Raw genomic sequence first — 24,406 nt, forward strand, 5'->3', positions numbered from 1 at the left:
CCCCCTCCCTAAAACTCACACAGGGAAGCTCTCATCACGAAGTTCTCTTTTGGTGGCCCACGTCGGCTGCAGGCTTGTATGCACACCACATGCTTGCCATTGAGTGCAATGAGACATTTGATTCAACCGAGCTCGTGCTCGGCGCTGCGTTTGAGATCAGCGGGCAAGATAAAGTGTCTTTTGCCACATAAAACAACCTCCTGCAGCGCCGGAGAATAGAATCTGTAAAAAAGGGGCCGATTGTGAGACAGAGCCGCTTGAATGTGATGCTCTAACTTCTCTGCCTTCAATCTGGCTCTCCATTGTTTCTCTCGACGTATAGTGGGGAGCCCCCTATCTTGTTAGATAAGATATAGGTTAGTTGTCATCCGCATGAATGACCCAGGCCCAATCTCTTCGTCGTCGCCCAAATCCAAGGCCGAGGAAACTTTTGAGCTCCAAATAGAGAATTTGCGCTCCACCACCACGGGCATGTATGCCAAGCAAGCCCCAAACAAAAACGAAAGCCCCTCCGCACCTGCACGCACGGCCCGCAAGTGCGCTTTTATTCTCCAGACCCCAATTTACGCACCGCACTTTAAACAGAGTGATCTGCGAATAAACAAGGGCAGTAAACAATGGAGTGGAGACTATGCCCATGTATAGTAAGAGTACACACACGCATTTAATCACATACACCAATCAAATTGCACTCAGTGTAACCTCCACAATAGGATACTGCAGCTCTGTAAATTTACACAGACATTAAAATTGGCACTATTCATTTTAGACATATCACGCTAAGCGGAATTTTTTTTAATAGCACACTGATCAATATCTCTGTAAAATAATCTTTTTTTTTTTAACTAGCGGGGCAGTGAAATCTTTGCTTTGTGCTAAAGTCAACAGTGACTGAGTTTCAGCTCAAATAAATGCCGCGATGTCTGGAGCCCTTTGCAGAAGGCACACGGCAAAGCTTCGACAATGAGGCTCCTGCATTGCGTGGCTTAACTGCAACCAGCGGCTGCATTGTACAGGTACGGTTGCTTTTAAATATCGAAGCCTGCATGCTCAAAAAAGACAAATGCAATTCGTTGTCGAATAGGTTGAGAAACGCGAGGCGTATTTGATGTTTGCTGAAAGCGGTGGTGTGAAAACTTTAATTTTATATGCAAAGGATGCAAAGGGGACGTTGCATTTCAAAACAGAGTGGCGCAAATTGAAAGAACTGCAGTTTATTGTACTTTTAAGATTGAGAAGAATTGCTTCTCCATGGCCACACACACACACACACACACACACACACACACACACACACACACACACACACACACACACACACACACACACACACACACATATATATATACACACACACATATATATATACACACACACGCACACACGCACGCACACACACAGACACACACGCACACACACACGCACACACACACACACACACACACACACACACACACACACACACACACACACACACACACACACACACACACACACACACACACACACACACACACACAAAATCAATAAATAACGAATAATCCAGTCTGTAAATTAACATTTCAGAGGATTTTTCATTATGGGTTGTATATATATATATATATATATATATATATATATATATATATATATATATATATATATATATAGGGCGCATGCATCTCTTCTCAGTAACAGGTTGTCATAGCAACTACTAGGTAAGGCCTGGTCTAATGTGTCGATCCCTTTACTCTGCTAACTTGATTTAACTGGAATTCCCATGCATTTGCATATTTCTTGATTAAGGCGATACTCCCACACGAACCATTCAGAATGACGTGTCGGGCTTTTATTTATGGGAGAAAAAAATGGTTGAATAACCTCCACGTTGTCTTCACATGCGGACTAATATGATGGCTTGAGCTGGCAGCATCCTATCGGTCATTGCTTGCTGTACAACTTCCAGGTGAGAGATCCTCCGTGCAGCGAGGCATTGAAATCAATGCCTTGGCGACATCAATCACCCAGTACAGTGGAAGCACTTTACGCACGCACGCATGAGTGTTAACTAAGTGGCTAGAAAATAAACGTGTATCCTATATATTTTTTGGATGAATCAAAATTTTAATTTAATGTTAAAAGGTGCATGAGCGATGAAGTCAGGATCCATATAACCAGGATGCACATCAGAGTCCGCCTTAACCCATGCCTTTACAAATTGACCGTGATTTCAGGTGGATAAATAGTGTTTCATAAAGCAGCAGTTCGACCGCACCGTAAAGTCTCAAAGTGCCGCAGCTTAGAACACCCAAGTCGTTCTGTCTCCACGGCAACAGCTGGACACCGGTACAACAAGCTGTAATTCTGTCTCGGGCTTTCGGAGGGGAGGGACCAACTCGGCCAATTTAACACCTCTTTCATCAGAGATACATCTAATCCCATATTTTAGGCAAACTGTCTCCCCTCACTGTATTAAAGACGCCACAAAGTCAAAACTCCAAACCACCCAGCAGGCGGCCTTGCTTCGTCCGACCAACAGCGTCTGTGCATCTGATTGGAAATGCATTAACCCTGCTCACAACCGGGAATGAATTATTCCGTTATTAACACACTCTCTTTGTAAGAAACGTGTGTGATTTGGATGGGGTGAGGGGGGTGTTGGGGCGAATTATTACTTTCATATGTATGGGCGCAGATGGCGTGTCCCCTTCACTAGAATGATAATGCAGTATATATATATATATATATATATATATATATATATATATATATATATATATATATATATATATATATATATATATATATATATATATATAGTACAACCGTGGCCCACAATTCCAAAACTTCATCCCTGCTCCTGTTTGGGTGTTCCGAAAAAATATTGGAAACAAAAATAAAAACCAAAATGTAATATAACATGGATATACATGCACATCTGTGGATATAGTAATGTTGTTGAAAAACCATATATCTACAGTATATCAGATGGAATATGTCTACATCATCACACTGTGCAAAAATAAAAATAAAATGTCAATTAAAATTTATTGTACATGATTAACCGCGGAACATAATTTCATTATCATATTTATGCAAACATGTTGAGAAAAATATCACACAAACACGGTCATATTTGCAAATTAAGCATAACCTATTCAAGAATAATTACTATAAAAACGGATTACATTTTAATTTTTTTTAAGTTTTTGGGACGCTTAAGATAAAATACAGCCATGTACTAATTTTAACTGCAACATAACTTTCATTATTTTCCTCACTTTGCTGATCTGAAATGTAAATTTCTCCACTGCAAGACTAATAAAGGGAAATCCAAATCCAAATCCAACTGGGATAAATTTCAATTAGTGAGTTGTACATTTCCCCTAAATTGTGCAGTAAATCGACATATGGTGCATATTATTTCTTGTTCTGCCCAAAAATATAGTTTCCCTTCTTGAATTTACCTTAATTTCATTTTAAAACATGGCGTACGACAAATCGCACATTCCATCTTCAAAGTTAAATGCCTTTAAAGGTAAAGCCTGATTGGATGGACTTTTAAGTTCAACAAAATCGACAGCCATGGCATTTATTTTGAAAATCTAGACGTATAGGGTCATCTTGAGGATGTGTTTGGATGGTGGTGTGTGTCTGTATTTGTGTGTGTGTGTTTGAAAGGCAGACAAAATGAAAGAGAGTGAGCAAGAGCGAGAGAGACAGGGCGAGAATGAGGCTGCTGACTGTGATGTGTCTGCGTGTCTTCTGACATGACTCTGTGACATTCCAGGCTGGAACTCCTTCATGTCGGGGTGATGGGATGTGGGTTGGAGGGAGAGAGAGAGAGAGAGAGAGAGAGAGAGAGAGAGAGAGAGAGAGAGAGAGAGAGAGAGAGAGAGAGAGAGAGAGAGAGAGATAGTGAAGGACAGACAAAAAAATGTGAGTGAACAAGCGGGAGAGGTCCATCAACAATGCCCATTGAGTACTGGGGGAGGCGGCAGCTGGTGGGACACACAGTGACCTGCAGGCGGTCTATTGAGGCCAGGATGGGTCGCCTTACTCTGCCCTGTTGCTTTTATGTGCCTGGAAGTGGATGGATGGTCGGTGTTTATACTTGTGAAATATTGCACCATGCAAATCGTATCTGCCCCTTTTGGTATGACACAAGGACGGGTGTGGAATGGATGGTTGAATATGAGGCGCAGTTAGGAGAGGGTGCACATGCTTTCTTGCTTTTTTGGGGGCCTAGGAGGGGATCTTTCCTTGGACATTTTCCAGAAGGCCTCATGCCTACCTTTCAAATCAAACATTGTGTCAAAACTAACGTAAAATTCTGTCAGTGAGCTATGCCTATTCGAACTGCCAAGGATTTTTTTTCCTCCAATCTTGCAAATGGATATCTGGGGCTTTTGGAAATAGCACTGCATCATATCCCCTTTCCTCGCAGTCTGGTCCATGAGGCACCACATTGCCATAAAGAGGCCCATAACCTCATTGCAAAATCTCCCCACATCTCTGTCAGTTCTAGTTGCAGGAAGTAAAGGCAGTGCTTTGCCAGCCAATCACAACGAAGGACACCCAACTCATTAAAAGTTAATGAAACCTATAAACGTAGTGCGCCAGCGATTCATTTAAACCCCCAATCCAATCTCCTCTTCCAGCAAAGGCAAACAAGCCCGCGTGCCCCCTGTGTCGTCCTCGGAATAACAAACTATGGAATATTTTGTCCCGCATATGTTCTCCTATGCAGACGTGCACTGTGATAGGCTATTTGACAATGGGGCTTGTCCACTGTCGTGAATAGGAGATTGATGTTCTGCAGGGGGGGACGCTGGGGGGGGGATTCTGTAATCTGGGACCGACTTGAATTTAATGCCTTTACTTTATAGCACACAGCTTGTCAGGAGTGGAGGTGATATGTCATTTCAACATTCATGAGAATCAATAACATTCAAGTCATGTGCTCATTTTCATACCTTATGCGTGGGAGGCGAGGGGCACTCCCCTACATTATGTTGTTGTCAGACTATACTACAATCTGCGCAACATCAAGGCCAAATGTGAACATATAGTCCTTTCACCAAAACACTCCCACCTTGTCTATGTCAATTTAATAAGAACGCATCAACAGCAATGAATGCCACTTTACAAGTGTGCAAATCCAAAGTGGGGAGCTCTACCCCCCCCCCCCCCCCCCTTCCACACTTTGTCTTTCAGAGCTCCGTCTCATCGTGGTTTCCTCCAGGGACGTAAATTAAATTCCTGACATGTATAAGCGCCACTGTCAGATCTCCAATGAATTCCCATACCTGATCTTGAATCAAATGAATCCCCAATTTAATCCTGCATAAATAGCTGCGTTATTTAAAATGGAAAAGAGGACGCCCAGAAGAAGGATTGAGGAAAGCTGGGAGGTGTCTATAGGGTTGTTGAGCAGATTATAAGGACTGATGAGGCCTGCACGTTCCTCCCATGGCAGAGTAGTCCCCTGATGCACACTATTAACCCTCGCCTGCTCGACGCTGACAGAAGCATCGCCGTGTTTGTCACTTAATATCCTCTCAGATTAAGGAGTCAACTGCCAGATTTAATGGCGGGAGCCTGGATACTCTTATCTTTAAGTGGCCGACGGAAGGAAAAGGAAAGGTGTACGTCACGGAACGATGTCTGTGCAGTTGCAGTTCAACAAGCGGCGTATTCGGACTTGCTCCAACACGCCGCTGCACGAGGTCAAGACATTACAAACAGTTGTGTTTATGTTTGCGAGCAAATAGTGCGGGAGCGTTTGCTTGATATGCAAAGCTTTCTCTGAAAGAGAAGTTTCAGGAATTAGATGAGGGCTATCAAAAGGCAAGTGTCAGTATGCCCAAACGGTTGGGATGCTTTTACCGTGCAAATATACAATATTGGTCTCCGACGCTGTCAGAGGCATTTGGGTAAAGAAAAGCAATTTCCAGATGGCGTCGTCGGCCTCAGTTATTGACGTGTGGCGCTGAGGGCTGGAACTGCCCACCACTTTCTCTTTTGTTGGTTTTGGCCTCTTCACATAAGAGCCAACAGAGAATGACAACACATGTAGCCATGCCAACATCATGATGTTTTATATCGGCACAGGATCACTGGTCTATTTGACATGCGTCTGATTGATTCCTAAGTGTCAGACAGGCCTGGTGTGAATCTCCCAAAATTGGGCTGTAATGTTTTCAGATTAAATCAGGTAAATTACTTACTTGCACAGCTCGCAACGTATTGTATATGTATGTATATGTATACTATGTATACATTATTAAGTCATCAGTTGAGCACGACAGACGGTTCATAAGACAGTTTGGTGGTTCCAAGGACAGTTTGGAGCTTACGAAACCTGCTCCGCCAAATGTCTGAACAGCTCTGCTTTATTGAGGCATCTGTAAAATGACTCACTCCCTTGCCAAGCTTGGCTGGCTCACCTAGCATCGTGGCAAGGGATTGAAAATACGCACGCACACATCCATACACAAAAGTTTGTTGTTTGCGCTCATTCCACCGCTATGGCCCATCACTCCTCGCACCAATCACCAAACACACCATTTGTGCCGCATAAAGTTATCCTGAATGTATCCAAACCCCCGTGATTGGAGAATATGGAAGGCAACGGTGGAGGGCGGCGGGTGGCGGCTGCGTGTCTGGGTGTGTGAGGCGGGGGCTGGGGGTTCTGCATAATGTGCAAGGAAACATTTGATCGAACATTTGGTGATAAAAACGCCGGCGTCAGCCTCGAGGCTTAAAGCAATTAATTCAGGATCCTGACATAAACTCTCCAATCCTTTGACAGCTTGGAGCTGAAATAAAAATGCTAGTTCTCCTGGGAACGGCAGGAGATAGCTGGCTCTTTTCTGGACTGTTTGCTCACTGGCCCTGAGAGGCAATCTTCCCCAGTCAGAATGAAATGCAAGGACACAAACAAAGTACCGGCGAGAGAATGGGAGATGGGGAATGAACAGTTTGGACTATTTGCTTAGCAGAAGGGCAGCCACAATGGCCGGCCCATGGCTTTCCCATGCATCAAGCCTCTTAGTCTTAGGCCTCCCTTTGTTGCCTGCCTTCGTCTTACTCGTTCAGATAAGAAACCAGCTGCCCGATACTATTAATTCCCGTTTAAGGGAATACTGTATGATCATTTGTCTGTCAACAGTTTCTAATAGGACGGGTTATCATAGCTCGCTTCACCTTTGCGTGTTCTCACTTTGCCATGAAAGGCGACGGGAAGAAGAAGGAGACAATGGCTGACCCCTCTTCTCTTCTTAGCACAAGTCAAGCACTGACTTGTGAGAAGATTCTCCAGAGGGGGTATTGGAGGACGCCCAAAACTCAAGATGGAACATCTTTGGGCAACAAGAAAATGTGTGTTACTTAAAAGAAAGTGTCCCGACAAAAATCTAATTTTTACACGCAAAGGCAGAGGGGCTCCCAGGGCTCTTCAGCGTGTCCATGATATGACCCGAAAGAGAAGAGTTGGTAAACAGAGCCAGACAAGCGCCACTGGATCCTTATTGCCCTCTTTTGTTTTGTCCTGTTGGTTTCTGTTTGCGAATACATTAACCACATCTCTTCTGCTTGTGTATTCCCAGCGTTGTCCTCCTTCTATCCATGTGGTGGAATAAAATAACACCCATGAATTAAATTGCAAAACAAGCAAGCAACAAATAAACAACAACAAAGAGGGAGAGTCAGCGGAGGATCAATTCACAAAAGATGAAGGGGCATATTCATGCATTTGAGCAGACACTTGCTTAAACACACACACACACACACACACACACACACACACACACACACACACACACACACACACACACACACACACACACACACACACACACACACACACACACACACACACACACACACACACACACACACACACACACACACACACACACACACACACACACACACACACACACACATGCACGCACACGTACACACAGGCCCATCCCCCTCTGTAAAGGTTGCAGTGTCAAGGACCCCCTGGGTGGTCAGCCTAGGGATGATTTTTACACAATATAATGTGGTGAAGGAAAAAAACTGAAAAGTGATTATCTGATCAATGTCACAACGATGACGTTTTATTTGAATTATTTTGAATTAAATCAATCACTAAACTGACCACAAAAACCCAATAAACTCGTGAAAAAATATACAGTGATTTGAAAAACAAAGTAGATCAACATAAAATAAGTGACACAGATATTTACTCAAAATAAATAGGACCCACTAAAAAACATTATGAACGATATAAATGCATGTACAGTAATTTCAAAGACCAAAAGACTCACCAAAGAAAACAATCCACTTGACTTTAGATTTCAATTGATTTTTTTTTTGCATATTGAAACATTTTTGTTGTTTGCCCGAATATATTATCCAGTTTCTCCTTTGTAACTCCCTGCAGTTAGTTGCCACACGTTTTCAATGCAGATGAAGCGCAATTTTTTCTCAGCTCTTATTCACTTCTCAATGTTTTACCGAAAAGCTCTCTTAATCCATCGAATGACATTTCAAAGAGCCAGTAACTGTGCAAACCTCCAAGACTGCGCCACGAGAAGAAAAGCCTTCAGAGGACTGCAAATAATAAACGTGGGGGGGGGGGGGGGGATTTTGCATTTTACTGCACATGCAGGAAATGCAGTGCGGCATCTCCTGCTCCATGTTCACGTACAGGCTTAGTGTACGTCAGGCCTTAGCGATGACTAGCTCAATAGTCGCCTTTTTTTACATGTGAGCCGGGCTCCTCGTGGGGTGGTGCTCTCAGCGTCACGCTCCGCCAACATTGAAATAAAGCTCTGTTCGAGGCATTTCAACAGCGCTTAAGGTTGTCCACCGCCGTGTAATTTATGAGTTAAGAGGACTCGCTTTGTAAGTTCACCGAGACCTGCAATCTTCCAGTTTCACATCCAAGAGAAAAGAGGCGTGAGTGAGTCACGTCGGAAACTTACAACGCTCTTCCAATTACCGCAAACAGAAAGGCTCCAGTGATACCTGCACAAACGCACACGCACACACGCACACATACACACACACACTAGTGGAGTGTGTTGATCTGTGGAGAAACGTTGAGGTAATATCACGTGACCTGTGTCCGAACACCTTGACATGAGCTTTGTCATCTGTGGGTCAGTGGGGGTAAGGCCCGAGCTGTTGGCTTCACGCTCTCTGTGGGTGGTCACAAGGTCAGACAGCCGCGCGGACCAACGCCGTGGCAACCTCAAGCTTTTTTCCGCACCTGAAAATGCACTTTTAATATTGCCTGAACTTAAATCCACCATGATAGGCGCCACCGAATCATTCTGTATGAAGTAAAATCATGTTTAATGTTTGATCCGTTTCTAAAGATATTAATCTCAAACATGCTACGAGGTGTTTTGTTTGATCATGCCCCTTCTTGACAAATCTGCACGAATAACACATTTTTACTGAGACACACAATATTTACATTTATATAATAATGGCTGTGTTCTGGTTTGGCCTCAGGATTGGATTGGATTTGGATTGGATTTGCTTTAATTAGACTCGCAGTGGAGAATACTTGTTTAATAAGCCATATCTCTTTACGAAATTGTGCTGTATATCATGAAATTACCATGTTTAATTTCTCCATTCGAAATATTGATGTAAAAAGATTGAGCAGAATTTTTTTAAATGTATACTTCGAATTGAATCAATAAATAACGATCATTAACGAATTAAAAATGGAACATTGGCTGTTATTTGACAGCACGTATTGAGTAAACAAGTAATAAAATAAAGCTTATAAACATCCAACAACCAAATCACATTTACCAATATAAAACAGTGACCCAGACAATTTTTTTGTTGAGTAAAATAACATTTATTTTTCTAACACCAAAATAATGTAAGAAACCATTTTTTACAATACCTGTACACCATTTCCAAACACACACACACACACACACACACACACACACACACACACACACACACACACACACACACACACAGACACACACACACTCACACACACACACAGAAAAGTAATCACAACGAATTTTTGGAATATGCTGAACTCATGAAAAACAGACAATTGTAATTGACAAAAAATACATCTCCAAGGTTGTCGGGGGACGGGGGTGGGTGTGGGGTCCGAAAAGGATCGAATTTTAATTAATATTATTAAATCAACAACAAATAAACGTCACCCCCACGTTTATTTAACAAATAAGTGTGAAAAAACATTAATAATAATAATAATAATAATAATAATAATAATAATAACACCAAAAATAACAACAACAACAGCAATACTACTATTCCTACTCCTACTATACTACTACAACTACTGCTACTATTACTACTACTGATACTAATAATAAAAGCACTACTACTACTACTACCACCACTACTAATACTACTACTACCAAGACTAATAATAATAATAATAATAATAATAATAATAATAATAATAATAATAATAATAATAATAATAATAATAATAATAATAATAATAATAATAATAATACACACCACATACACGATGTTATAGTTGCAAAATCTTTCTTTCGTCACAATTCATTTACTGTTCCAAACACAAACCTGTTTCCTATTCCTGCTAATAATCACAAACATTTTCTCAATGAAACCACTTGAAGTGCAAATATTGAGAGCAGTAATTTGTTTTTCACCCATTCTTCCAGCTCAGTCAGACAGGCTGCTTGTGTCTCGGTGCCAATGTGTGAATGTCAGCACCCTGTAAACACCTTTGACACACATGCTTGAATTATGTGACAGGCGAGTTCACAAAAACATTCCCAATATATGTTGTCCTCTCATCCTGCAGCGGCCCGTACAACACACCCCGTCACCTATCCGCTCTGCATCCCAGACATATATTTAGTTTTGATGGATTTCCAATTCTCACTTCCTCATGTATAAAAGATAGAAATGATATACGATCGGAATTCATGAGCTAAATTCACGGCGTAAAATAACTTTAAATGAGATGGAACGACACTCTTTAAGGTATTGGGCATTTGGGAGTATGATTGCGGTCCAGTTGCCCCAGACTATTTGAGTGTTTTGAGATGCGGACTCCTCGAAGACGGGTCCAAAGCAGAAGGCTGGAATTTATCAGGAGTCCGTGTTTCTGTCAAACAGGGCTTCGCCGAGTGAGGTGATCCCCCCCGTGGGCCGAGTTGGGCAGAGGAGGGAAGAGGGGGAGCCTCGCGAGCAAGGGAAGAGCTACGCGCCAGTGCGCGCGCTGCGCACACTCGACCACAAACCCTCTGTGAGGCTCACACAATATCCCTCTCACTCGTGGGTTGTGACCGGCCCATGGCATTGGCCAGGTATGTCAACTATGTTTGCAGAGCCATCCATCATGCGCGTACCTTCCCTCCCGAAACAGGAACTGTTGTTTGAAGCATACACTTGTTAAGCCCATCCTTTGACTGCCCTCGGCCTAATTTATTTCCTCATATCCCGCGGCAGAATTTATTATCACCTACAGGTTTTCTTCTCTATTTTGCTGTCACGCCGAGCATGTGTTGTTAGAAACATAGGGCGCTTGTTACCAAGAGTTACAGTTTGGTCACACTCGTGACCCTTATCGTCTGCGACCAGGGTTAGCAAATAAATATTCGGCAGTCAGTGAGTGCAGTCGGGCTGCTTGTAAGCAGAGACAAGATTTATATGCTTGTGCGAGGCTTGCGGGTGAGGATCGAATATATTCGCAAAATCAAGAGAACCATTTGGAAACGGCCTACCGGTGACTGTCAAACGGCGAAAAATTATTTAATCTTAAAAAAAAACTTGCACAAAACGTTCCTGCGTAAGGCCGATGCGAAGGCCGAAGCACAAATAATTGCATTGTTTTGGGGGATAACGCGGAAAATGCAAGAATTTAGAGCAATTAAAAACATGTTTTTATTTATTTGCCTTTTAATCATGCGTGACGAGAAATAATAAAAGAATGATGACAATTCAGAAATAATGTCAAATGTAGTACTTTTGGTCCTTGTGTTTTACTAATTTATAGAAATAAACATTGGACTAATGTTAAAATTCGAGTTGGTTGTGAATAATTAATTGTTGATTAATTAATGTTTTGTACAAATGACGCAAAATGGAGAGCATAATGGGTGTGTATTCAAAATCAATTAGATTTTGGATTTAAGACAAGAAAATTACATCACCCACTATGACGCAGCACAGGGCAGCTGTCTTTAAAGCATAATATAAATCAATCTATATTGTATTGTATTGTATTGTATTGTATTGTATGAGTCTGCTTCTGCCATTTGAGCCACTGCATGGAAAAATGAGCTGTTTTAGAACCATTGCCTCATCTCAAAAACCAAAACATATTTTGACTACTGAAATATTCAATCAAGGACATGTTTCTAGATCACACGCTAAAAGCTGCCACTGCTCATCCGCAGAAAAACATATCCTGTGACTTTAAAGGGCAACCGACGTCACTTTTTTGTTTTTTAACTGACATCAGAAAAACGTTTTATAACATCTAAAATACCGAAAACACGCAGTATGATACAGTAAAGTCTCGTTATATCGATATTCAAGAGAGTCCGAAAAAATATCGATATAACCGGGATTATCGATATATCCGACCCTGTTTGCATGTAATTTTCTCCGTGCGTGCATAGAAATAGTATCGATATAACCGGGACTATCGATATATCCGATATCGATATAATGAGACTTTACTGTATTTGTATTCAAATGCAAAACACCAAAAAAAAAATTTACCTGCAAATTGGGCATTTTCAGAAAGTCCCGCCACCAGTTCGTCACGCCAAGATGTCGTGCATTGCTGGGGAATCCAAACAATGGCTTCAGATTCGGAGAATATGCTTTCTTGTTATACATCCAGTTATGAATATGATTCAAATAGTTCTGAAGAGGAAAGCATACATGTTTGCAATCGATTAAAGAATTATATATGCCATTTTGAGGCAACATTGGGGGAAAATCTCTCACCCAAAAAAAAAGAGGCACAAAATGGCGACCTCCAGTGGCCACCTCCGCTACCACAGGCTGATAAATTCCTTATATGGAGCTTGGATGCCCTCTTCTGTCGGCTTTTGGGTGCAACACGGTTCTCAGACCAAACATGTACAGCAAAATCCATTGACGTTGATGAAGGACTGATATAATGTGTCTTTTTTCGGTCAGGGGGCAGTCCTTTCATGACGTCACGTACGGACTCGTCACCAACTCAAAAACAAGACTTCCTGAATATGCAGAGCGAGTCTTAATACATAAAATATAGCTGCGGTGGAATCTTATTAAAATACGCCCAGTAGAAGTCATTTGAAGCCATTTTAAAAATTATGGACACAACTTGTCCGGAGACGTCGGTTGTCCTTTAAATTGTCCTTAAGAGTTTTGAAAATCACTTATAAATGAAATGTACTACTATTATTATGATCATTATGAGACCGAACACTAAATTGATGTTTTTAATTTCAATCTCAGAGCAGGATATTTGAATGTGTTTGACAAAAAATGTGGATCAAAAAAGCAGCATGACAAAAAAACGCAATGCAGATTTTAGCAAAACTGTCCTTCTTCACTTATGGAGAAGTCTTTACGAAATTATTTTTCGTCTTGGATTTTTTTCGTCTTGGATTTTCCAACTCAAACGATGATATGGCGTTTGAATACTTTCAATCAAAACATTAGATTGACACCACAAAAATCAACGGGTGACCTGAAACAGTCAAAGAAAGCAACGAGGCAGCCATGTTTGCCAGATCATCAAAGTCAGGTAACTGAGTGAGTTCTCTGAAACAAACCGTCCATTTGTCTTTGTCCTTTGCCAGTCGCAGGTATCACAGAATGTTAATGATTGACTCAAGGCACACCAAGCATCCTGCTTTGAGTCACCATCTTTTCAACACAAAATCCTTCCCACTAGTAAGTCTGACTTTCATACAGTATGATTAGGACAGAGGGGCATTTGTGGTGGGCAGGAGGAGGCAAACGTTCAAGAAATAACCGTTGGAATTTGGAGGCAGAATGATGATAAGAGCGTCTCTGACCCTTTATAAAACAGTGGTTGAGTAAATCTCCCCTTAATCTCTCCCTGAGATAAATTTGGCCTCTTTCTTTCTGAAAAGTAAATGAATGCCCCCTACTACAATTTTTATAATCGCCACCTTTTCCGGGGCACTGTGTGATGAGCTTGAAATTAAACTTGGGCTCATTGACCGGACAAAATGGAGAGCAAACTGAGATTAGGTGATTTTAATTAATTGGTAGATTTCTGTTTATTACCTTCTGTCAATCATTGCAAGTCATGTCTTCAGACCTGGAAACTTTCAAATATCAAATATCATGTGTTTCTAATTCCTTTAAAATTTTGGGGATTTATTGTAAAAATCTCTTCTTATCTTTCTTAATATGTCCCTTGTGCCCACTTCTATTTGAAATGTGATTTGCAAAGACAACAAGGTTTGATATTGATGGTTATGCTCATGTTGAGAGTACAGTTAAGGCTACAAATACGAACACCCTGGAAAAAAAATGTTAAGGCTAATTTTCTTCTCTTTTTGTTGGAAATAAAAAAAATACTGTAAGTAAGTAATCAGTGAAGTGAAATTCGTGCACACTATTTTCTTTTTGGGAAAAAAAATGACACGAGTTCATTGCAAGAATAATATTTGATTCTGATCCATTATGCATAAACCTTTTCCACTTTTCTTTTCAAGCCTAAACCGCTTTTCATTAACCAAAGAGAAACAAAAATTTAGCCAGGGTGTAAATGTCTTTGGTCTTCAAAATCAGAATCAGAATCAGAATCAGAATCATCTTTATTGCCAAGTATGTAGAACACACAAGGAATTTGTTTCCGCTAGAACACGCTGCAATGCCCCCGATCAATAGTTTGTTTACTGTCACTGCTGAGACCAGTAAAAGATTTTTGAGACACTTGTCTCTCCCCAATCGAAGCACGCGCTGGAAAATGCCACTGAAAGCCATGTCAAAGGAAATGAGCCGACGTGTCCTTCCTGTCTGCGCAGACGGCTTTTGGCCTCTCCTTCCTGCCGGCCGACGATCCAGCGACCCGACAGATCGGCCCAGTTGATGTACTTGGCCATATCTGCATGCGACCTGTCTGCCATATGTAATATTAAAGCCTCTGTCAGCACCGAGCTCAATGGGAACAAAAGAGAGGCCTTCATTAATGATTAACTGTTCTAAAAGCCCCGGCTTTTGTATTCCCATGGTGCCGAGGCTATCTGGCCGCCATGTGACATGCTCGCAGCGTTTTTCGAGCAGATTGGGGAAAGCTAGTGAGCAAACACAGGTGCTTTGGAGCGGTGTTGGCGACGCTGTCAGGGACAACCACAAACAAGAGCAGCTATGCCTGGCTAAATGAATCCAGCCTGCCACAGCCCCCCCGCCCAAGCACCACCCCTTCAGCCCCTCATCTCCCTGTCACTGACTAACTTGTTTGCCAGGCCGCCCAGTCTTCCTTATGGAGACTAGCTACAGCCCTCCCCCCCACCCCACGACAAAAGTCCAACGTCCACCGCAACTTCTCACACCCTCCAAAGAAACAAACAAATAAAAGTGAGGACGGGCGACTGCTTCTTTGAGGTGATGGCATTTGCGGTGGTCTTCACTAGTGGAAGAGCAAACAAATTAACAGTGTTCCAGTTTTCACTTTCCAAACCAAACTAAATGTCTTTTAGTTAAAGTGGGGCAATTCCACTGACCCCAGTGTCAACCGCTGTGCACGCTCACGCACTTGAAATAACCAGACCAAAATTACACAGGGCTCGAGTACGACCGCACACAAAGCGGGTGTATTAATACGCAGCAAAGTGACAGGTCACAAACAAATCTTTCTGAAATAGTACGCGCATTGATTGAGACTCAAACTTGAACTGCGAACGTGCAGCAATTAACCTTTTCATACAGACTGACTTGATTGTTCACCTCGACTGAGCTCCCGTGTCGCTCTTTACTTTGATAAGGCAATCTGATGATAGGATGCCGTTATCTTAACACGGCTTTCCGGGTGGGAGACAAATGAACAATGTGTGATAACGGGAACAAAAGCTCACCTCTTATTGGCCCGACCGGCCTTCCAATGGAAAAATCACCAGCATGGAAAATTAACTTTTACATTTTCAATTTTCTTCCCTGGCCTTTTAAAAGTGGTCATACATTTATAATGTCTCTTGTTGCTGTTTAAATTTCATGTTCAGTAATTAACCCAGCCTATAAAGCATTTATTGTCTGGAAAGATGATAAAAATGTACTTAAACAAACATTTGGAATAAACCGCAGAGGGAATGAAGTTGTAAACACGAGAAAGATCGAGCTGCAATTACATCATGCAGCCTCAGTAAAAATATAAAAAGAGACAGTAAAATTGATGTTTTCTTTTGTGGAGCAGAGAAAATGGCATCCAAACAAAATAATAATCATTACCATTTCAATTTTTTGCTGCAGTTTGGAATTCTCCATTCTCTCTAGCGATTCTTGTGCTAAAATGTTGTGATGATAAAAATGACAACATCTGTGCTATATTCTCTTGAATTCAAAATCAACTCCATCGGTGTTATGTGTGTATTTCAATTCCCTTTTTTTTAGTTTATGTCACGCTCACTCAAATCTTCAATCCATCCATCTTAAGGCCTCTCAGAGATTTGCATGATCACATTTGTATGGGAAGACTCTTTAAGCGATTCAAGAAGGATTTGCCACGAGCAGAGATGTATTCATAGAGGCTGAAGTCATTCCCGGTCCTGCTGGATTTATCCTCAACTGGCCGTGAGCGGAGTCCGATGAGAGGAATTACAAAGCCTCACTTTGAGGCTCCTTACTGTAATTGTAAATGTAAGGGCCAACATCTCGAGAGGGATTTCAGACAACATCTTTGTTGCCTCCTCGTTGTGCGCCGCTAAAGTCGTCCACAGACCGATTGTCTGGCCAAACTGGCCTCAGACCTCGACTCAATCAAAGGAAAGTTTGTCATTCATGAGGGAAGGCACGAAAGCTCTGACACATGTTGAAAGGGCTCTTTTCATCTCGCCGCTCACAATGGAGAAATTTGAAAAGAGCAAAGTGTGCTTATAGCTGCAATACACGTCATCAAGTCCTTGTCTTTTGACACAGAGAAAGAAGCAATATTGCTCTCGATGGAAAACGTACTTGATGAGTAATGGGGATGGAACCTTTGTGGTGAACATGCTAGCATGAGAGATGTTTGAGATCGAGGAGGAGAGCCAGTAGACCACTGTGTTCTTTTTACCAGTGATAACATTTCCTGACAAACACCGGGGACCACAATTTTTGTAAGTCAGGCCTCTCTTTTTAAAAAATATTCTTGGCCTAGAATCTAAAACGGATTTAAGTTTTTCTTTTATTTTAACTATAGGAATCCCTCTTCTTTTGAAAATATGAAATCAATGGAGTCAAGAAAATATTCAGATGGAATGGCTTTGAAAATAAACACCCACACAAAAAAGAGCAAAACAAAATAGAACTTGCAAAAGTATGCTCATGGCTTCAAGGTTAAGAGAAAGACTAAGCCTTTTAATTTCTACAGTGTTTGCTTTCTATTGACTAATACTAATACTAATACTAATACTAATACTAATACTAATACTAATACTAATACTAATACTAATACTAATACTAATACTAATACATTTTATTTAGAGAAAATGATAGAATTGACCTGTTGTGAAAAACTGCCAAGATGGCAAGTCTCTTGTCGGATTATTGACCTCGCTCGCTGTAATGATTCGAGTGTTGTTTTTGGGACATCTCTGTAGCTATTCATAGTCAGTCTTGTTTTTCATTTATTTTTGTTTGTAAGTATTTTTATTTGTCCGTATACCTTTTGATTTTTGGCTTTGTGTTATTGGCTTCTTGACATTTACTTTGTTTATTGGTGTTTCTAGTACCATGCCTTTTGCATTGATTCTGCTGTCATCTTGTAACTAGTGATTTTCATTTGTGCTTTGTCCGTGTGCCTTTTAATGTTAATACATATTTTTTGTCATCACACTTTGCCTTATTTGTAACAAAGAAATAATGGAAATTACACAAATGGATAACAACAACAACAACAACAACAACAACAACAATAATAATAATAATAATAATAATAATAATAATAATAATAATAATAATAATAATAATAATAATAATAATAATAATGAAGGAAAACTTCCAAATGCTACACGTCTCATATTGAATGACAAAATGAAATCCTGTTTGCAATGCAGCACCAGAGGGAGTACCGGGAAGCCAGCTTGCTACTCGTCACGGAGACATGGCTATCGGCAATCACTCCGGACTCACGCTGAGTTGGAGGGCTTCCAACTCGTACGAGCGGACAGAAATGCATGCAGCGGTAAGCATAAAGAAGGGGGGATTGCTGTGTTTGTGAATGACAAATGGTGCAACCCTGGGCCCATCACGGTCAAAGAAAAACTCTGCACTCGCGACATCGAGCCGCAAGCCGTTAGCCTCCGGCCGCATTTCCTGCCGCGGGAATTCTCACATATCATAGCCGTGACGCGTACATTCCCCTTACGGGATTTGGCGGCGCTGCCTCCGATGCCCCCATGACTGTTGTAAACAAGCTGCAAACCAACAATATGTAACTTGTGCCATCAGAGACAATAACATATTGGACTTATTCTACTCAAATGCCAAGGAGGTGAATAAACCCTCCCCCCTCCCCCCTCTCGGAAGAGCAGACCACAATATGGTATATCTCCAGCCTGTGTACAAACCCCTTGTCCAGAGGCAACCATGTGTGACCCGCACGGTCAGAAGATGGTCCACAGAAGCTGAAGAAGCTCTGCGGGACTGTTTTGACTCAACCAGGTGGGAGTTCTTCACTGAGATTCATGGGGAGGACATTGACTCACTCACCGACACCATCACAGACCAAATAAACTTTTGTGAACAAAACACCGTACCCACCCGGACTGTGCGGTGTTTTTCCAACAACAAACCGTGGATTAATCCCGACATAAAGGCCATCCTGAAGGAAAAGAAAAGGGCCTTTGTGTCGGGCAACAGAGAGGAACTGAAGGCCGTGTAGATCCAACTGAGGAGGAAGATCAGAGAGGGTATCAAGGCCTACAGGATGAAAATGGAGGAGCAGCTGCAAGCCAGCAAAGTTGCTGGTGTCTGGAAGGTCCTGAAAAACATCTCAGACCAGAAAAGCCCAGCGACATTGAATGAAAAAGACAAGGACTGGCAGATGAACTCAACCTGTCATGATGCCAAAAGAAATGTTAAATAATTTTGTGTTTTCTGGATTTTGGATAAGAGAAAGGTGCGCATTTCTCCCCATCCAAAACAGAGTTGGGCGACCACGAATTGACTCTGAGAAGGTGATTGCAACCACCTGGGAATGGCCAATTGCCGCTGGGATCTGATTGGCCAGAAGCTCAGGTGAAGCACCTTTAGAACCAGACTGAGCCAGTCACTTCGAGGAGGAAGAAGAGGGACAAAGGACAACCTGGAGAGCAGTGTTACCTGTGGTCTGCTGAAAACTGCTATCAACCACAACTTCAAATAAAGAGAACTCACAATACCCTTCCTGCATCTGGCTGCAACTTTTATCATCTTTCCACCTGCTTGCTGTCTCGCCGCATGACAATTGGTGGCAGTGGTGGGATCGTTTCACCCTGCATGAAGAAGGTGGGATTGTTACTTCTTGCTGAAGTGGAAAAGATAAGAGGAAGCCAAGATGAAGAAGGTGGGACGAGTAAGAAGTCGTGTAGCACGGGCCAACCAAACTGGACTGAAGAGTTCTGAAGGGGATCAAGGAAACCAGAAGCTTGAGTTGCCCCAAGAAGATGCCGTTCTTCTTTTCCATGTGGCGTCTGACAGTTGCCAAGCCAAGGATGGAACTGAGCAGAGTGAGATGGAACCAGTGGTGAAGCCTAAGACTCAGACAAGAGGTGATGTTGATTGAACAGATCAAGAGATCAGATGCACCACAACAAGCAAGAATGGACATTTGACAGTCGATCTAGTCAACATTATCCTCCTCTAAAACCACAGCCCCAAAACGCTGACTCTCGAACATCTAGGCCAACAAACCTTCCTCCCGCACAAGAAACTCCCATGTTGAGTTATCTAACATGCCCAACCTCCAGAGTGTCCTTGTCCAAGACAAGCTGCAATTCCCATGGTTTCTGAACCCAGAATTCCAGAAAGAAACGGAAGATGCAGAACGTCAGAAGCTGGAAGAGGATCTCCAGCGACAATAACATCAAGAATTTATCAGGGAAAGATTGGGACCCTGGACAGAAGGTGTTAATATTGTTGCATACGGGACCAAGTAAGCTACTGGCAAAGTGGCAGGGCCCATACGCTGTGACTCGGAGAATAGGACCTGTCACATTTGACATTCTCTGCCCTGACAACAAATGTTATTGTTGATTATTTTACAAGAATGTCTGAACTCTGAGGAGAGGGTGTGAATGATGTCATAATGCCAAAAGAAATGTTAAATAATTTTGTGTTTTCTGGATTTTGGATGGGAGAAAGGTGCGCATTTCTCCCCATCCAAAACAGAGTTGGGCGACCACTAATTGACTGAGAAGGTGATTGCAACCACCTGGGAATGGCCAATTGCCGCTGGGATCTGATTGGCCAGAAGCTCAGGTGAAGCACCTTTAGAACCAGACTGAGCCAGTAACTTCTAGGAGGAAGAAGAGGTACAAAGGACAACCTGGAGAGCAGTGTTACCTGTGGTCTGCTGAAAACGGATATCAACCACAACTTCAAATAAAGGGAACTCACAATACCCTTCCTGCATATGGCTGCAACTTTTATCATCTTTCCACCTGCTTGCTGTCTCGCCGCATGACACAACCGCTTTTTCAATCGGTTTGACAAGACGCCTGTCGCTCCCGGCCCACCGTCAACTCCACCTGTAGCTGCACCTGCACCAACTCTCAGTGTGGACTTACCCTCCTTTACCCTTTGTGGACTGGTGCCAGCAGAATCACCTCCAGATCAACACCGGTAAAACCAAGGAGCTGGTAGTGGATTTCTGCAGGAAACAATCCTCACCTGCACCGTTGAACATCCAGGGTTCGTGACCTCCTACAAGTACCTGGGTGTTACTCTCAACAATAAACTGGACTGGACTCCAAACACGGATGCCCTAATCAAAACGGGACAGTCGCCTCTTCCTACTCAGGAAACCGAGGTCTTTTGGGGTTCAGTGGTCACTCCTAAAAACTTTCTATGACTCTGTGGTGGCTTCAGCCATCCACAATGGAATTGTCTGCTGGTCAGGCAGCATCACCACCAGGGACAGAAAAAGACTGGAGCGGTTTGTCAAGAGGGCCAGTTCTGTCCTGGGTTGCTTGCTGGACTCTGTGGGGGAGGTAGGAAACAGACGGACGCTAGCTAAACTAAAAGCTATGATGGACAGCCCGCTCCACTCCCTCCTGCCCACCCTGACAGCACTGTGGAGCTCTTTCAGCCAGAGACGATTACACCAGCGCTCCAAGAAGGAGAGGTCCGGCCGCTCGTTCCTACCGACTGCTGTCAGGCTTCACAATTCTCAATGATCACATGTGAAAAAAAACTGGACACTTGTAAATATGGGTTGATGCAATACAGCTACATATATCAATATGCCTTTCTTGATACTTGCACTATGTACAGTTTTTTTTAAATGAAACGGTTTTGCACATTTACATTTGCACAGTATACAGTTGACATTTTTATTTTGCGATGCTTATAATATCTTGTTTTCTATCCTTTCACCCCCTCCACCTCATCCCCTTTCAAATTGCTGCTGTGGACGGCATATTTCCCCATTGTGGGAAGACTAAAGGTTTTCTGATTCTGATTTTGATTAAGGTTCGAATGATCTCAAGAGGGAAAGGAAATTGATGGTCGGATGGTTTCAGCCCTTTTTGCAGATTGGAAATTGAAACTCCAAAACTCTCCAATAGCGTTCTTAAACACGATTTGTAAAATCTTCACAATGAACAGTGTTGAGAATGTGGAAACAGTTAACACATTAATCAAACTCTTTCAAAGTCTATCAACGTGAATTAAATGTTATAGTTCTCAAGAAAGCATCACAACCTTCGCATCAAGTTGCCTGTTTTGTCTGACAAAGCGTGATGAAAAGTAAACGGCTCTGCTGGAGTGGACAGATTACCCAGGAGCCGACCACATCGGTCATGGGTCAGCGCAGGGACGAACCTGTCCCCACACTTTGTTAAGTGAGTGGGCTGGTGCTATCCGCCCATTAGCCAGCCAGTCTGTTGGCTTCTCGGAAAGTACTAATAAAACAAACCTTGTCTCCTGGTTTGACAGGCTGCTTTTTACTCAAAGGCTTTTATTAGCTTCTGAAGGCCAATTATAGTAAATAAAACCGGATAGCGGAATGAACGGCAACATGCAATTATTTGGCAATTTCAAAGACAATAGATGGGCAACATGAGCAGGTTTGACACGATCAGGGAGGCATTGATTTTACTTTTTTTTTTGTGTGTTTCTAGTTTGTAATGGTGTAAAACAAATAAAATATGATGCTTGAGTCCCTCATACCTGAAACAAAATAAAAACATTTTTTGGTCAAGGCTATTATAGAAAACCTAAATCAAATATATATGAATATATCATTATATTTTTGATTGGGTGGAATGTTGGTGGAATTTGACTGTCAACGCTGGACAGCCCTGGGGCGATTGTGCTTTTTTACGCTTGTAATGGGTAGCATTTTCACAGTGCCACTTTGTTCAGCAGAAGGGTTGGTGCTCTTGGACAGGCTGCAGCTTGAGGAGCCTTATGATGAGAAGAAAGGAGCGTAAGGATAGAGTTGCCGATGCTCACATAGAACTGTCGCGGCTTGGAATTGAAGTGGATTTACGTTGGACAGGAGATGTGAGACAGTCTCTTTTCGTCAATGGATGCTACAGCTTCGTGTTTGCATTCAACATTTAGCTTGTAGCCGACATGCATATTCCACCATTCATCTAAAACTGCTTCATACAAGAGGGTGCAGAAAAGTGCTCAAGATTGAATGACTGTGTCTTTTGTGTAGTGTCACATTCATTGTTATTTCGTTTTTTTAGTCTATCTATCTATCTATCTATCTATCTATCTATCTATCTATCTATCTATCTATCTATCTATCTATCTATCTATCTATGTATGTATGTATGTATGTATGTATGTATGTATGTATGTATGTATGTATATATATATATATATATATATATATATATATATATATATATATATATATATATATATATATATATATATATATATATATATATATATATATATCAATGCATATATATATATATATATCAATGCAGATCTCATCTCATCTCATCTCATTTTCCGTACCGCTTATTCCTCATTAGGGTCCCGGGGGTTGCTGGAGCCTATCTCAGCTGTCTTCGGGCATGAGGCGGGGGACATATATATATATATATATATATATATATATATATATATATATATATATATATATATATATATATACAGTGAGACCTCAACTTACAAACACCTTATCTTACAAACTTTTCGTCTTACAAACGTCAAATTTATGAAAATTAAACCTTATAATAAGCACTATTTTCATAATACACACCCATCCTTATGTAAGGTGACTCTCCTTCCATAAACCATCAACGACCATCAAAAAGGTAAATAAAACTTCATTTTACTTCACAGTTTATTTCTTTAATTACAGCCCTCATGTAATGCACCTCTCTTTCCAAACAGCAATTCCCTTCGACCTTCGACCTCCAACGCCATTCCATCAAGCCATAAATGACCATCACAAATGTAAATAAAGTGACTTTATGATACAATGCAGTGTATTTGGATTGGATTGGATTGGATTTGCCTTAATTAGACTCGCAGTGGAGAAATTTACAATTCACAGCAGCAAAGTTATGAAAGAAATGAAAGTAGAAAAGCAAAACACAGGAGGTGCTGGAAAGGCAGCCACTCTCGCGGCGCCGTCTTGAAGTCAAAAGAACAAAAAAAACCTAAATAACAAATAACATGACAACACAAAGACACTGAGAGACATTCATTCTTAAGCACTTTCTGTACCCTCTTTGTTGCATAAAGCAGTTCCAGATGAAAGAGGAGAGGATCAAAGCGTCTCTTCACCAGTGGATCAGGGACATCATGGTGGAATTTCTTTCATTACAATACAATAGCACATTTATTGTACACAGAATAAGGTATGTTGTGTGTAGTTTTTTAGGCTTATTTAGTTGAAAAGTATATTTTATGGAAACCCGGGAACTGATTATTCCCATTTTAATGGTTTCCTATGGGAATTTTTTTTTGAGATACACAGTTTTCGCCTTACACACTCTGTCTGGGAACCAATTAAGTTCGTAAGTTGAGGTCTCACTGTATATATATA

General features: G+C 41.6%; 2 long non-coding RNA genes across 3 annotated transcripts in view; one reads left to right on the forward strand and one right to left on the reverse strand.

Moving 5' to 3' along the window:
* Nucleotides 1-949: 949 nt before the first annotated feature.
* On the forward strand, nt 950-23,103 carry LOC148893771 (uncharacterized). 2 transcript variants are annotated; one of them, XR_016115997.1, is made up of 4 exons: nt 950-1,016; nt 11,134-11,324; nt 18,246-18,373; nt 22,756-23,103. It is a non-coding gene; the product is annotated as an uncharacterized LOC148893771 (long non-coding RNA). The 2 variants fall into 2 exon arrangements; XR_016115996.1 differs by having other exon boundaries at nt 22,759-23,103.
* Nucleotides 10,664-24,406, reverse strand: part of LOC148893772 (uncharacterized) — a 29,774-nt gene continuing 16,031 nt past the window's right edge. The window contains exons 2-3 of the long non-coding RNA XR_016115998.1: nt 12,745-12,808; nt 10,664-10,736 (exon numbers count right to left, since the gene is read on the reverse strand). This is a non-coding gene — a long non-coding RNA (uncharacterized LOC148893772). The remainder of the gene's footprint in view (nt 10,737-12,744; nt 12,809-24,406) is intronic.

This window comes from Hippocampus bargibanti, linkage group LG09 (assembly GCF_051943395.1).
Source record: "Hippocampus bargibanti isolate YZ-2025 linkage group LG09, ASM5194339v1, whole genome shotgun sequence".
NCBI lineage: Eukaryota > Metazoa > Chordata > Actinopteri > Syngnathiformes > Syngnathidae > Hippocampus > Hippocampus bargibanti.